The 11,812-nt window shown below is 44.6% G+C and overlaps 1 long non-coding RNA gene across 1 annotated transcript; it reads left to right on the top strand.

Annotated features, from left to right (window-relative positions):
* The first annotated feature begins 8,755 nt into the window (after positions 1-8,755).
* Positions 8,756-10,425, top strand: LOC310668740. The gene is made up of 3 exons (XR_014506823.1): positions 8,756-8,847; positions 9,594-9,703; positions 10,302-10,425. It is a non-coding gene; the product is annotated as an uncharacterized lncRNA (long non-coding RNA).
* The last annotated feature ends 1,387 nt before the right edge of the window (positions 10,426-11,812 follow it).

Consider the following 11,812-nt stretch of genomic DNA (forward strand, 5'->3'; position numbering starts at 1 on the left):
AGATTTCAAGACCTCCAGTCTCCTGACTGGTGAACCTCAGCCTGTAGTGCAAAGTCCCCTTCAAATAGCGGGCTATGCGCTTCAGAGCTTTCCAATCCTGAACAGTAGGATTGTTGGCATGTCTGCTAAGCAGGTTAGTGCTTACAGCTATGTCAGGTCTTGAACATCTAGCAATGAAATTCAGCTTGCCTAGAATGCATCTGTACAGTGTGGTGTCAGAATATGCTTCAGCAGTACTATCTACCTGGTAACCTGTCACCATCGGTGTGTCTGCTGGGTTTGCATCAACCAAATTCAACCTGGTTAATACATCAGCAATTTTCTGTGTTTGGTGTACCAGAAAATTACCTGCTTGGTCCTTCTCCACCTGCAGAGAAAGATAGTTGGATACCTCACCAAGATCCTTCATGTCAAAGTGCTCCTTCAGCTGAGCTAGGGTGCTTTGGTACAAAGCCTGATTCTTCCAAAACAGAAGAAGATCATCAACAAAACACAAACAATACAGTTTGTTTTGCCCCTCCTCCTTGACAAACACACATGGATCAGCTTTGCCTTGGTGAAAACCTAGAGAAAGCAATGTCTCAGTGAGTTTTGTGTTCCAACACCTGGTACTCTGCTTGAGACCATATAAGGACTTCCGTAGTTTACAGACCATTCCCTTCTGTATCTCCCCCCCCTTGTTTTATTAAATTTGCTAAGTAACATAACATTATTATATATATTCTATAAAACAAAAAATACAGAACAAAATTCATTCATACTACAATGCCTAACTACATAACATTAATATATATGGTTTCTGGAAAAAATACCTCACCAAGGTATACCTTGTATACCTTGGATACCTCACCAAGATCCTTCATGTCAAAGTGCTCCTTCAGCTGAGCTAGGGTGCTTTGGTACAAAGCCTGATTCTTCCAAAACATCAGATCATCAACAAAACATAAATACAGTTTGTATTGCCCCTCCTCTTTGACAAACACACATGGATCAGCTTTGCCAGACCTTAATATTAATACAAGCGATGGATTCTATGAGCAGCTCCCTCTTTGGCCACCCACTGACCCGGAAGAAATCCACGGACTCATTTCTAATCTTAAAATCGGAAAAGCCCCCGGTCCTGACCTAGTCCCGGCGGAAGCTATTAAACTTCATGCAGACTGGTGGGCGAAAATCCTGGCCGCTACTTTTGATGCCGTAAACAACAGTGGGAAGGTACCAAGAATATGGAAGGATGCGATTATTGTTCCAATTCATAAAAAGGGCTTGACAGAAGATCCGGGAAATTACAGGAATATCAGTTTATTGTCAGTAATTGGGAAAATATATGCACGGTTCTTGTTAACTAAGCTTATTAAGTGGGCCGAAGAGAACAACCTGATTGGGCCTGAACAGGCTGTTTTTAGACCGAATCAGTCAGCGGTTGATCATGTCTTAGTTTTATACCACCTTGCCCGGAAATATTCCTCCCCAAATAGAGGCCAACTTTGTGCGGCCTTTATTGATTTAAAGGCCGCTTTTGACAGCATCCCCAGAGGATTACTTTGGGGAAAGTTGGCCCGATGGGGAATAGACAAAAGACTTCTGTGGCTAATAACTAAATTGCATGACGGATCGGCCGCGAGGGTGAGAATCACTCCGGCCGGCGACCTCTCAAATTCAGTAACTGTCAATAGAGGTGTTCATCAAGGATGTATCCTTGCTCCGACCCTTTTTAATCTATTTATAAGTGATATGAGGGCACCTCTGATAGATTCTCAAGAAACGATCCACGCCCCCCGTCTTGCCCAATATCGTTGCCCCCTTCTACTCTACGCAGACGACGCAGTGATCCTATCCTTCTCGAGAGTCGGCCTTAGGAGGGCATTAAAAAATTTTGATGTTTACTGCAAATCAAATTTTCTTACAATTAACCATGTTAAGTCCAAAGTCCTAATTTTCACCAAGAGTCGAAAAACCTATAATTGGAGAATAGACGGAAAAGCTATTGACCAAGTCTTTAAATTTCAGTACTTGGGAGTCCTTCTCCAACACAACATGGGCTGGAAGGTCCATCTTGCATATGTATTAAACAGAGCTAAAGCCCTTTCCTTTGCACTACTGCGTTTTTTCTTTTCAGATGGGGCTTTCCATATTCCATCAGTATTAAAAGTTTTCAAGGCAAAGGTGATTGCAACAATAGCATATGCAATCCCATTATGGGGGTCTTTTGTTAATCTAACCCATTTGGAGGTAATCCAAAACCAGCTTCTAAGAAGGTTGCTAAAATTACCCAGGTGTGTAAGCAATACTGCTATACGACTGGAACTAAATGCTGCATCTCTAGAAACTACATTATGGAAATGCATCCTCTGTTACTGGTTGGCATTATGGCATAAACTTCCAAATCTCCACTTGATACAGTGTCTCTGGAGAGATGACTTCCCCAGCCCCTGGGCAAAAATAATACATGGGAAACTTGTGTCCCTAGGACTATCTCCATCTCAACTATTAAAATTGGATTTAATTTCTGCCAAGAGAACCATAACTCACAAATTAGAGGAGATGGATTTACAATTTAATATTGCGACAGGTGGTGGCACCTGTTCACCGATAAACCTTGGCTTAACACCACCAACGAAACTCCCATCTTATTTAACTACCTTATCCATGGTGACGCACAGGTACGCCTTTATAAAGGCTAGATTCAATGCTTTCCCATCAAATGTGTTGGGTAACAGACTCTCCAACAGACAGATCTCACTCCTCTGTGACTGTAAAAGTGGATCTATAGAATCGTTATATCATATAATCTTCTGTTGTCCATTACATTCGGCCTCACGGTCCAAGTTTCTGGCCCCATATTTATCGAGAATTGCTGACGGACCTCAGGAAGCCCAAATAATATACTTATTAAACAACGAAGACAGAAGTAGATCCCTTGCTGTCGCTAGATACCTGATTAATGTTTTATTTCAAAAGAGGAGAAATGGATCACTGTATGACTCTGACAGCTTAGCTAAACTTAAGAACCATCAATAAGTGCCAGAACCAAGACGCATACCCCCAAAATCTGATGGATTTGAATTGCGGTTTACATAGAGGGAGCTTATTGTGTACAGTGTTTACTTAACTGAAGTAAAATTGGTTTTATATGGGTGTTTTAACTTGGAACTGTTTAAATTGTATTGTTTATGGATAAATTTTGATGTATTGTTTTCGATATGGGCCAATGGCCGCAAATTAAAGAATTTCAGAATTTCAGCTTTGCCTTGGTGAAACCTAGGGAAAGCAATGTCTCAGTGAGTTTTGTGTTCCAACACCTGGCACTCTGCTTAAGACCATATAAGGACTTCCGTAGTTTACAGACCATTTCCTTCTGTATCTCCACTCCATCAGGTGGAAGCATATACAGCTCCTCCCCCAAAACCCTGTACAAAAAAGCTGTGTTCACATCGTGATGAGAAACGTACAGTTTCTCCTCTGCAGCAATCTGGAGCATTAGCCTAATGCTCTCATACTTGACGGTGGGTGAGTAGGTCTCGTGGTAATCCTGTCCTGCTACCTGTGAAAAACCTCTGGCGACCAATCTGGCTTTGTGTCTTACAACCTTGCCCGTCTGGTCTGTCTTTGCTTTGAAGACCCATTTCCTGCCAACCAGTCTCATTCCTGTGACTACTGGCACTAGCTCCCAGGTTTGGTTCCTATTCAAGGAATTGACTTCAGCCTTCATGGAATTAAGCCATGGCTCAGAATCTTTAGAGGTTAATTCCTGAAACTCTTTGAAGCTTGAAGGTTCCCACACCTTCTCTGAGCTACTAAGAACAGCAGTTGCTGTCTTAGCAAACTCATCAGCAAATCTCTTTGGGGGTTTGCCTTTTAGGGCCCTTTCAGATCTGCATACTAGACGCAGTGAACAGTGGTTCTTCCAATTCAGTGTCAGACGCATCAGATGGTCTGACTGAGGCCTTTGCACTCTTGTAGTCTGCTGTGTCATCACTGTCGCTTACAACAGCAGCAGCGCTGCCCACTGAGCTGGAATCCAAACTCTGATCATCATCCTCAGCTTCCTCTTCTACCTCATCATCTTTTTCTTCTTCCACATCATCTTCATCCTCCTCTGAGTGACTCTGGAAAATTCCCCCCCACCCCCCACCCCTTAGGATTGTACTCAACACTCTTTGTGAACCTAAGGGACTTTGAGTCAGTCATGAATACCCTGTATGCACCTTTTTTGTACCCCATGAACAAACCATGTGCCCCACGCTTCCCAAGCTTGCTGCTCTGTGTTGTATGTACCCACATGTGAGAACCAAAGATTCACATGTGTTTGACGTAAGGTTTCTTACCAAACATCTGCTCATAGGTAGTACAACCAATAGGTGATGACAGTCTCGTGTTATAGGAATAAAGGAAACACGATAAAGCTTCAGCCCAATATTTCTCAGGGAGATTGGCATCATGCAGCAAGGTTTTTAGGCCTTGGAGCAAAGTATGGTTTGCTCGCTCGCAAAGTCCATTCTCCCATGGAGATCTGGGACTTGAGAGGCTGTGCTGGATTCTCTTCTCAGTCAGAAAAGCTTCAAACTTCTGAGAAGTGAATTCACCACCTCGATCAGAAAATAAACAGCCAATGCGTTTATTGTGAGCATTCTGCAACCAAGCACAGAACGCCTTGAACTTAGGAAACGCTTCTGACTTCTGCTGGAGCATAAACACATGAATGTACCTGGGAAAAGAATCAATTAAAACCATGAAGTACCATGCTCCACCCAAAGAGGGTGCAAGTGGACCAACCAGGTCTGCATGGACTAGCTGGTAGGGTTTGGAAGCCTGACTGCTAGACACCTTGCTTTTCGGAGCAATCTTCACTTTGTTTTCTGCACAAGATACACATTTCACGTGAAACTTACAGGGCTTGTAGTTCAAACCCTGAACCAACCCAGGCATCTTGGCCAGTGCCTGCCAAGACATGTGACCAAATTTTTGGTGTGCCTCGTGAATACATCCTGCATGAAGAACTTTGTTAGTTTGTGCAACACAACAAGATTCAACATTAGACACATCAACAGCATTGTCATCATAAGTTATCAAGAACAAGCCATCTATAAACTTCACATGCAAAATGTCCTCTTTGCTCTTCCTGATGACACAGACGCTCTTCTTGAAGGAAATTTCAAAGCCTCGTCCAGTCAGCTGTGGGACGCTGAGGAAATTGTCTGCAGAATTTGGAACAAAAAGTACTTCGCTGATGGTTGTGTGCAGACTTGCCAGTTTCACTGTCCCGACTCCTGCAATTCTCAACGTCTTTCCATCAGCCTGTTGAATTTCTCCATCTTGAGGTGTGAAGGAAATAAACAAGTGCTGATTCTTCATAAGGTGCCTCGTCGCTCCAGAATCCACAATAAATCTGCCTTTGGCCTTTGGAGAAGCAGTGCCAGCAAACAAAGCCTTGTTTTTCACTGGCCTGGGTTTCCCACCCCCCCACCCCCTTCTGCTTCTGGGCATCTGCAGGCTTCTTCTTTCATTTAGCTTCATCCTTTGGGCAACATCTCTGAATATGACCTTGGTTTCCACAGTTCCAGCACTTCACAGCTGCCAACGCCTTGGCTCCCCCTGGAGGCTGGAATGCTGTCCCACACTGCTCCCCCTGAAGCGCACAAGCTGACTCAGCTGCATTCCTCCTATCATATTTGTTTTGCAAGGTCACCAAAACTTTTGTAGCAGTGAGGTCCTGCGCAGGAAGAGTTGCCAGCTGGCTTGCCACAGCATGATAGCTCTCATCCAGGGAGTCCAGGATAAGGATTGCAAACAGAGACTCAGGCATATTAAAACCTCTATGAGTCAATTCCTGTCTGAGATGCTGCAAATGCAAAACGTGGGCTCTAAGGTCTTCCCCTGGCTCCAAAAGGCTTCCTGTGCAGCTTTCTGAAGTAAAGCAACACAGACCAAGCCTCTTGTCGGAGATGACAGCCCTGAAGCCCTTCCCACGTCTCACGCCAGCTGGCCTTGCCAGCCAGGGTGATTAACTCTTCAGGAGCTACTGAGAGCAAAATTATTCCCATGGCTCTTGAATCCTGTGCCACCCATTCATCTGTCAAAGGTGCTGGGAGGGTCCTCAGAAACAGTGTGCCACACACCAAGCCTTCTCATCTGGCCCTCGCAGTACCTTGCCCAGGTCTGATAGTTGTGGCCATTAAGCTTTGGGCACGGAGCCCCAACTGAGGCTTGTAAAAAATACATTTCAGCTCTTTACTTCAGCCATAAGCCTTATTCCCTTCAAAGGCTCCTTATCTTTGGCAGTCGTAAATTACGAGGCCTGCTTGCTCTCTGCTGGCCTAATTAGTTGGCTCGGACTTCAAAGACTCTCTGCCGCGGCACAGAAAAGCCTCGCTTTTCCACATACCTCTCGCAGTCTTCAGCAGTCTTACTCTCCTGTAAGCGCTGTGAATCTGGGCCCATAACCTATTGTTGGGATATTGCCAGGGAGACGGAGGCATCAGGCAGGCCCCCAGTCGTCTCCGGACGATCACCGGTCTCCCGTGGAACAGCATCAGTCAATTAGCGACACGAGCCTCAGAGACATTCCAAGGCCCGTGCACACCCTTTCAGCAGAGTCTCCACAATGAAAGGATGCAGACAGAAGAGCATATTTACAGCTTTATTCAACGTAGTTCAGAGCAAAGGAAAAACATGACTGCTTGCCTCCGTGTCCAGGAAAACAGCCAGAACAAAAGCTATATACAAAACGGAAGTTCCCAGCGAGCAGTGCTGGGAGTAAACAGGCATGTGATACACAACAATCATGCCTGACCCTTTTAAGGTGGAACGGAACTATCCTAACACAGTGTACCACACTGCAAGCTTTCACAGTTGACCCTTGCAGTACCTTGCCCAGGTCTGATAATTGTGTCCATTAAGACGTGGACACAGGGTCCCATCTGACGTTGCCTGTAAGAGATCCATTCCTGCTTTTTACTATAGCCAGGAACTTAATTCTCTTCACAGTCGCTTTATCTAAGCAAGTCATAAATCACGCGGCCTGCTTCTCTCCAGCCTTAATTGCTTGGCTCGGACATCAAAAGCTCTCTAGCCTCGGCCAGGAATGCTTGGCTCCACATACCTCTCTCCATGCTGGGTCGACACAGCAGTCATCAGCAGCCTTACTCTTGTGTAAGCACTGTGGATCTGGACCCATAACCCTATTGTTGGGATGTGCCCAAGGGATCGGGGGCAATTTGCAGGCCCCCAGCTGGCTCTGGCCCACTGGCCGGTAGCCGGGCAATCTCCGGTCCTTGGCTCAGCATCAAACAGCGACCCACAGCTTCAGAAGCCTTCAGAAGCTGGAGCACGCTCTAATCAGCAGAGTAAATAACACACAACAGAAGTGGCAGATAGAGGCTGTGTAAAGCATATTTACAAGCAGTTTATTTAGCATATAGCAGGACAAAGGAAAAACATGTCTTCTCCCTTTCGTGTCCAAGTGCAAGCAGCATAAGCAAAAGCTATACACAAACGGAAGTTCCCAGCAAGCTGTGCTGGAGTGTAAACAGACATGTGACATACAAAAATTCCACATGTCTGTAAAGGTGGAACGGAATATTGTAACAAACCTGTCTCTCCCGTATCGGTCTCCGCAGTCATAGCAGGCACTGTAACCTTCCAAAAGTTTGACTTCACCCACAAAGGCACACTCCTCTATTGCCTCCTAAGACAGATGAACGCCAACACAAGCTTTTGGGGACTCATGCTCACTTCATCACATAGGTGAATTGAAATCTTAGTATACATGTTTGTAAGGGAGAAAATTGTAATTTGGAAGTTGTATGGAAAAATCTTTCCTCTTATTTTTTGCCTCTCATTACTATTCAAACCCTGCCTTATAATTTTCTCCTTTATTCACTTGCCAACTTTCACTTCATTAGCCTTCAACAAGATGCTTTAATTCTAGCTATTAATAAATGACAACAAAATATTACGAAGAATTAAATCAGGGTGGGACCCATAAGTACATAACTTTGCTTGGCAAGTGCCCTTTGTTTCTGGTGAGTATAAGCATGCCCTCTTTCACTTTAAAGGACGATGTCTAATTACCGTATTTTTTGCTCTATAAGACTCACTTTTTCCCCTCCTGAAAAGTAAGGGGAAATGTCTGTGCGTCTTATGGAGCGAATGCAGGCTGCGCAGCTATCCCAGAAGCCAGATCAGCAAGAGGAATTGCTGCTTTCACTGCGCAGCGATCCCTCTTGCTGTTCTGGCTTCTGAGATTCAGAATATTTTTTTTCTTGTTTTCCTCCTCCAAAAGCTAGGTGTGTCTTGTGGTCTGGTGCGTCTTATAGAGCGAAAAATACGGTATTTTGGCTTTGGCTTTGGCTAGATAAACCTTGTGCTCACTCTGGGAGAGGCGAGAAGCAAGATAGCCCAGCACAAGCTCCCGCAGATTCCAGGAACAATTCCAGTGGTGAGGGATGTGGAAACCTGCTCAGGCAATGGGTTTTTATCACATCGTCAGCAGATGTGGGTTGAGGGAATGCCCAATGATGACATCACTGAAAATCCAGTGCAATACAAGTAAGGAACAGAGTTGTGATGTTATTCTGTGCTGTCAGGCCTGTTGGCTAAATGTGGCCTCTCTACCTGACCCTTGGAACTTTTTCCAGGCCACACCCCTCACTCACCCTTACTTCAAATCCCAAGTGTTTTGACCTGACTGGAATGTGTTCTTGAACTCTAATAATGTCTCTTGCTTCAAGTTTCTCCCACTCTGTTTCTATTCCAGAGAGGCTGCAACACTGGCATTTTTAAAGGCTCAAGAAAGTGAAAATGTTATTGCTGCCCAGGAAGTCTGAGGCCTTGCTGAAGTCATAAGTAAATGTTTACCAATTTAATTCTGGCACCATAATCAGTGTTTTTAGCAAATGTGTTGTCTTTCATTTATGCAGACTGCCAGCTATACTACTGCAAAGTACTCTGCTTGGGGCTTCCTTTGAAGACAGCTCAGTAACTGCAGCCAGTGCAGAACACCACTGCTCAGTTTTTGGACAATACCTTGCCAGTTGCACTGGTAGCCACTGCATTCTCACACTCAGCTCAACCTGATGGTGATAGTCTTTAAAACCCAAAATTGTTTTGCCGATAGTAACACCTTGAACTTAGGCTGTTACCAAATGGGCCACCAGTGCAGTTATCTGAGCAGAAGTGTTATATGCTGACAGGGCCTCCTGTCAACAACCATGCTGCAGCATTCTGCACTAACTTTAGTTTCAAACCCACACAGAGTTGACTGCAGTAATCCAATCTTGAAGTCACCAATGCCTGAACTATTGTGGTCAAGCCCTCCCTTTTTATTGACTGTAAGCCACTTTTATTTAAGTAACTGTAATAAAACATATAAGAATGAGTAACTATGAACTTGTGCATAAAACTGAAGACGGAACTAAAATCTGGCAGGCTTCTTTAGCAGCATGGGAATGTCAGCTAACCCAGTGGTTTTATAAAAACAACAACAACACATTACTATTTTTTAATGTAGAAGGGATTGTAATCTCTCTCTTTATGCTAGCCTGGCATGAGTTCTATAGCTGTGCATACAGTCTAATCTCCCTCCCTCCCAGTTCCTGAGAAGAAAAACAGTGACATTGTGGAACATATCTCAGAGAGCAGGAGGTGCCGTTACGAAGAGATGGTGGTGACGCTACGGCAGGAATTGGCACACGTTGGGAAGGTAGGCAGCCCTCTGCACTACTTTAGTGCATCACTATTGATAGTACTAGGGATGGGATAATCTGTCCATTTGCAATGTGAAGCCAATGTGGTGTAGTGGCTTGAGTGCTGGCCTAGGACCTGGAAGACTAGGGTTCAAATTTATCCACTTGGCCATGGAGGTCTCTGAGTGACCTTGGGCCAGCCACTCACTCTCAGCGTAACGTAACTCACAGGGTTGTTGCAGTGAAGATAAAATGGGGAGGAGGAGAACCATGTACACTACATTGAGCTTCTTGGAGGAAAGGTGGGATGTAAATGTAATAAAGAAATAAAGCTCAGTTCTCTCCGTTTCTCATTTCTTCCTATCTTAAATTCAGTTTTCCACTTTTTGCAACAATTTGTGAGTTTTTGCTTTAAATCCTCATGAAAATATGTTACTGCTTTAGTACAGCTCTCTCTAAATGTTTTGTGTTCAGTTCTGACTATAGTTTTATGCAAGAAATTCCCCCTTATGTGCATTTTCATTTTATTTTTCACTTATGTGACACATTTTTCTAATACGTACATATTGATGCACATTGGCAAGTGTTACCCATCAGATCATCTTCTCTGTTCAGGAAATGGAGCTGTGTTTCTCGGAGCCTGGGAAGCTATTTCTGACCAAGCTGTCAGAATCCGATCGCACCATTGAGTCCCTTTTCCAAGTTTCTGCTGAGAACCTCCACTTGGAGACTTACACCATGAAGGTGAGGAAATGCCTCGCAACTCAAACTCAAACAGGGTTTGAAGGCTGCCTGCCACCTTTTCTTGCCCCTCTGGCTGATACTTCTGGTGACCCTAGAGCCTCACTGCTTAGCAACAGGGATGAAGGGCCTGGCAGTCACTGTGGGAAGCAGAATAAGGCATGCTGGAGATAGGAACATAGGAAGCTGACATACAGGTGAAACTCGGAAAATTAGAATATCATGGAAAATCAACACAGACTGTGGAAACTTCACACTGGACTTCAAGCATCTGGCATTGTGTTCCTCCCCATTCTTCCTCCAGACTCTGGGTCCTTGGTTTCCAAATGAGATCCAAAAGCTGTTCTCATCAGAAAAGAGATTTGGGGAGCCATGTCATCAGCTGGTGTTGGTCCACTGTGCTTCATTAAGTCCAGGGTCAACACAGCAGTCTACCAGGAGATTTTGGAACACTTCATGCTTCCTTCCAAAGACGAGCTTTATGGGGATGCTGACTTCATTTTCCAGCAGGACTTGGCACCTGCGCACACTGCCAAAAGTACCAAAACCTGGTTCTGTGCCCATGGGATTACTGTGCTTGATTGGCCAGCAAACTCGCCTGACCTGAACCCCATAGAGAATCTGTGGGGCATTGCCAAGTGAAAGATGAGAGACATGAGACCGAGCAATGCGAAAGAGCTGAATGCTGCTATTGAAGCATCCTGGTCTTCCATAACACCTCAGCAGTGCCACAGGCTGATTGCATCCATACCACACTGCATTGAGGCAGTAATTGATGCAAAAGGGGCCCAGACCAAGTACTGAGTACATGTGCATGCTTCTACTTCTCAGAGGTCCAATATTGCTCTATTTGCAGTCCTTGTTTTGCTGATTTCATTTCATATTCTAATTTTCTGAGATTATTACTTTGGGGTTTTCACCAGCTGTACGCCATGGTCATCACAATTATAACAAATAAAGGCTTGACATATTTCGCTTTGTATATCATGAGTCTGTCTCATATATTAGTTTCACCTTTTCAGTTGAATTACTGAAATAAATGAACTTTTCCATGATATTCTAATTTTCCGAGTTTCACCTGTACTGCGTCATCCCATTGACTCATTTAGCTCAGTATTGTCTACACTGGCTGGCAGCGGCTTTCCACGGTTTCAAGTTGGAAGTCTCTCCCAAACTTACCTGGAGATCCCAGGGCTTGAACCTAGGAACATGGAGAACTTCTTTATACTGAATCAGAACTATGTGTCTTTCTACCTCAGTATTGTCTACACTGACTGGCAGCAGCTCTCCAGAAAGTCAGGCAAGGGATATTCCCAGCCGTACCTGGAGATGCCAGGGATCAAACCTGGAGCCTTCTGCATGCAAAACAGATGGGCTGCCGCTCA

Source organism: Podarcis tiliguerta (assembly GCF_965153285.1).
Source record: "Podarcis tiliguerta genome assembly, chromosome: W".
NCBI lineage: Eukaryota > Metazoa > Chordata > Lepidosauria > Squamata > Lacertidae > Podarcis > Podarcis tiliguerta.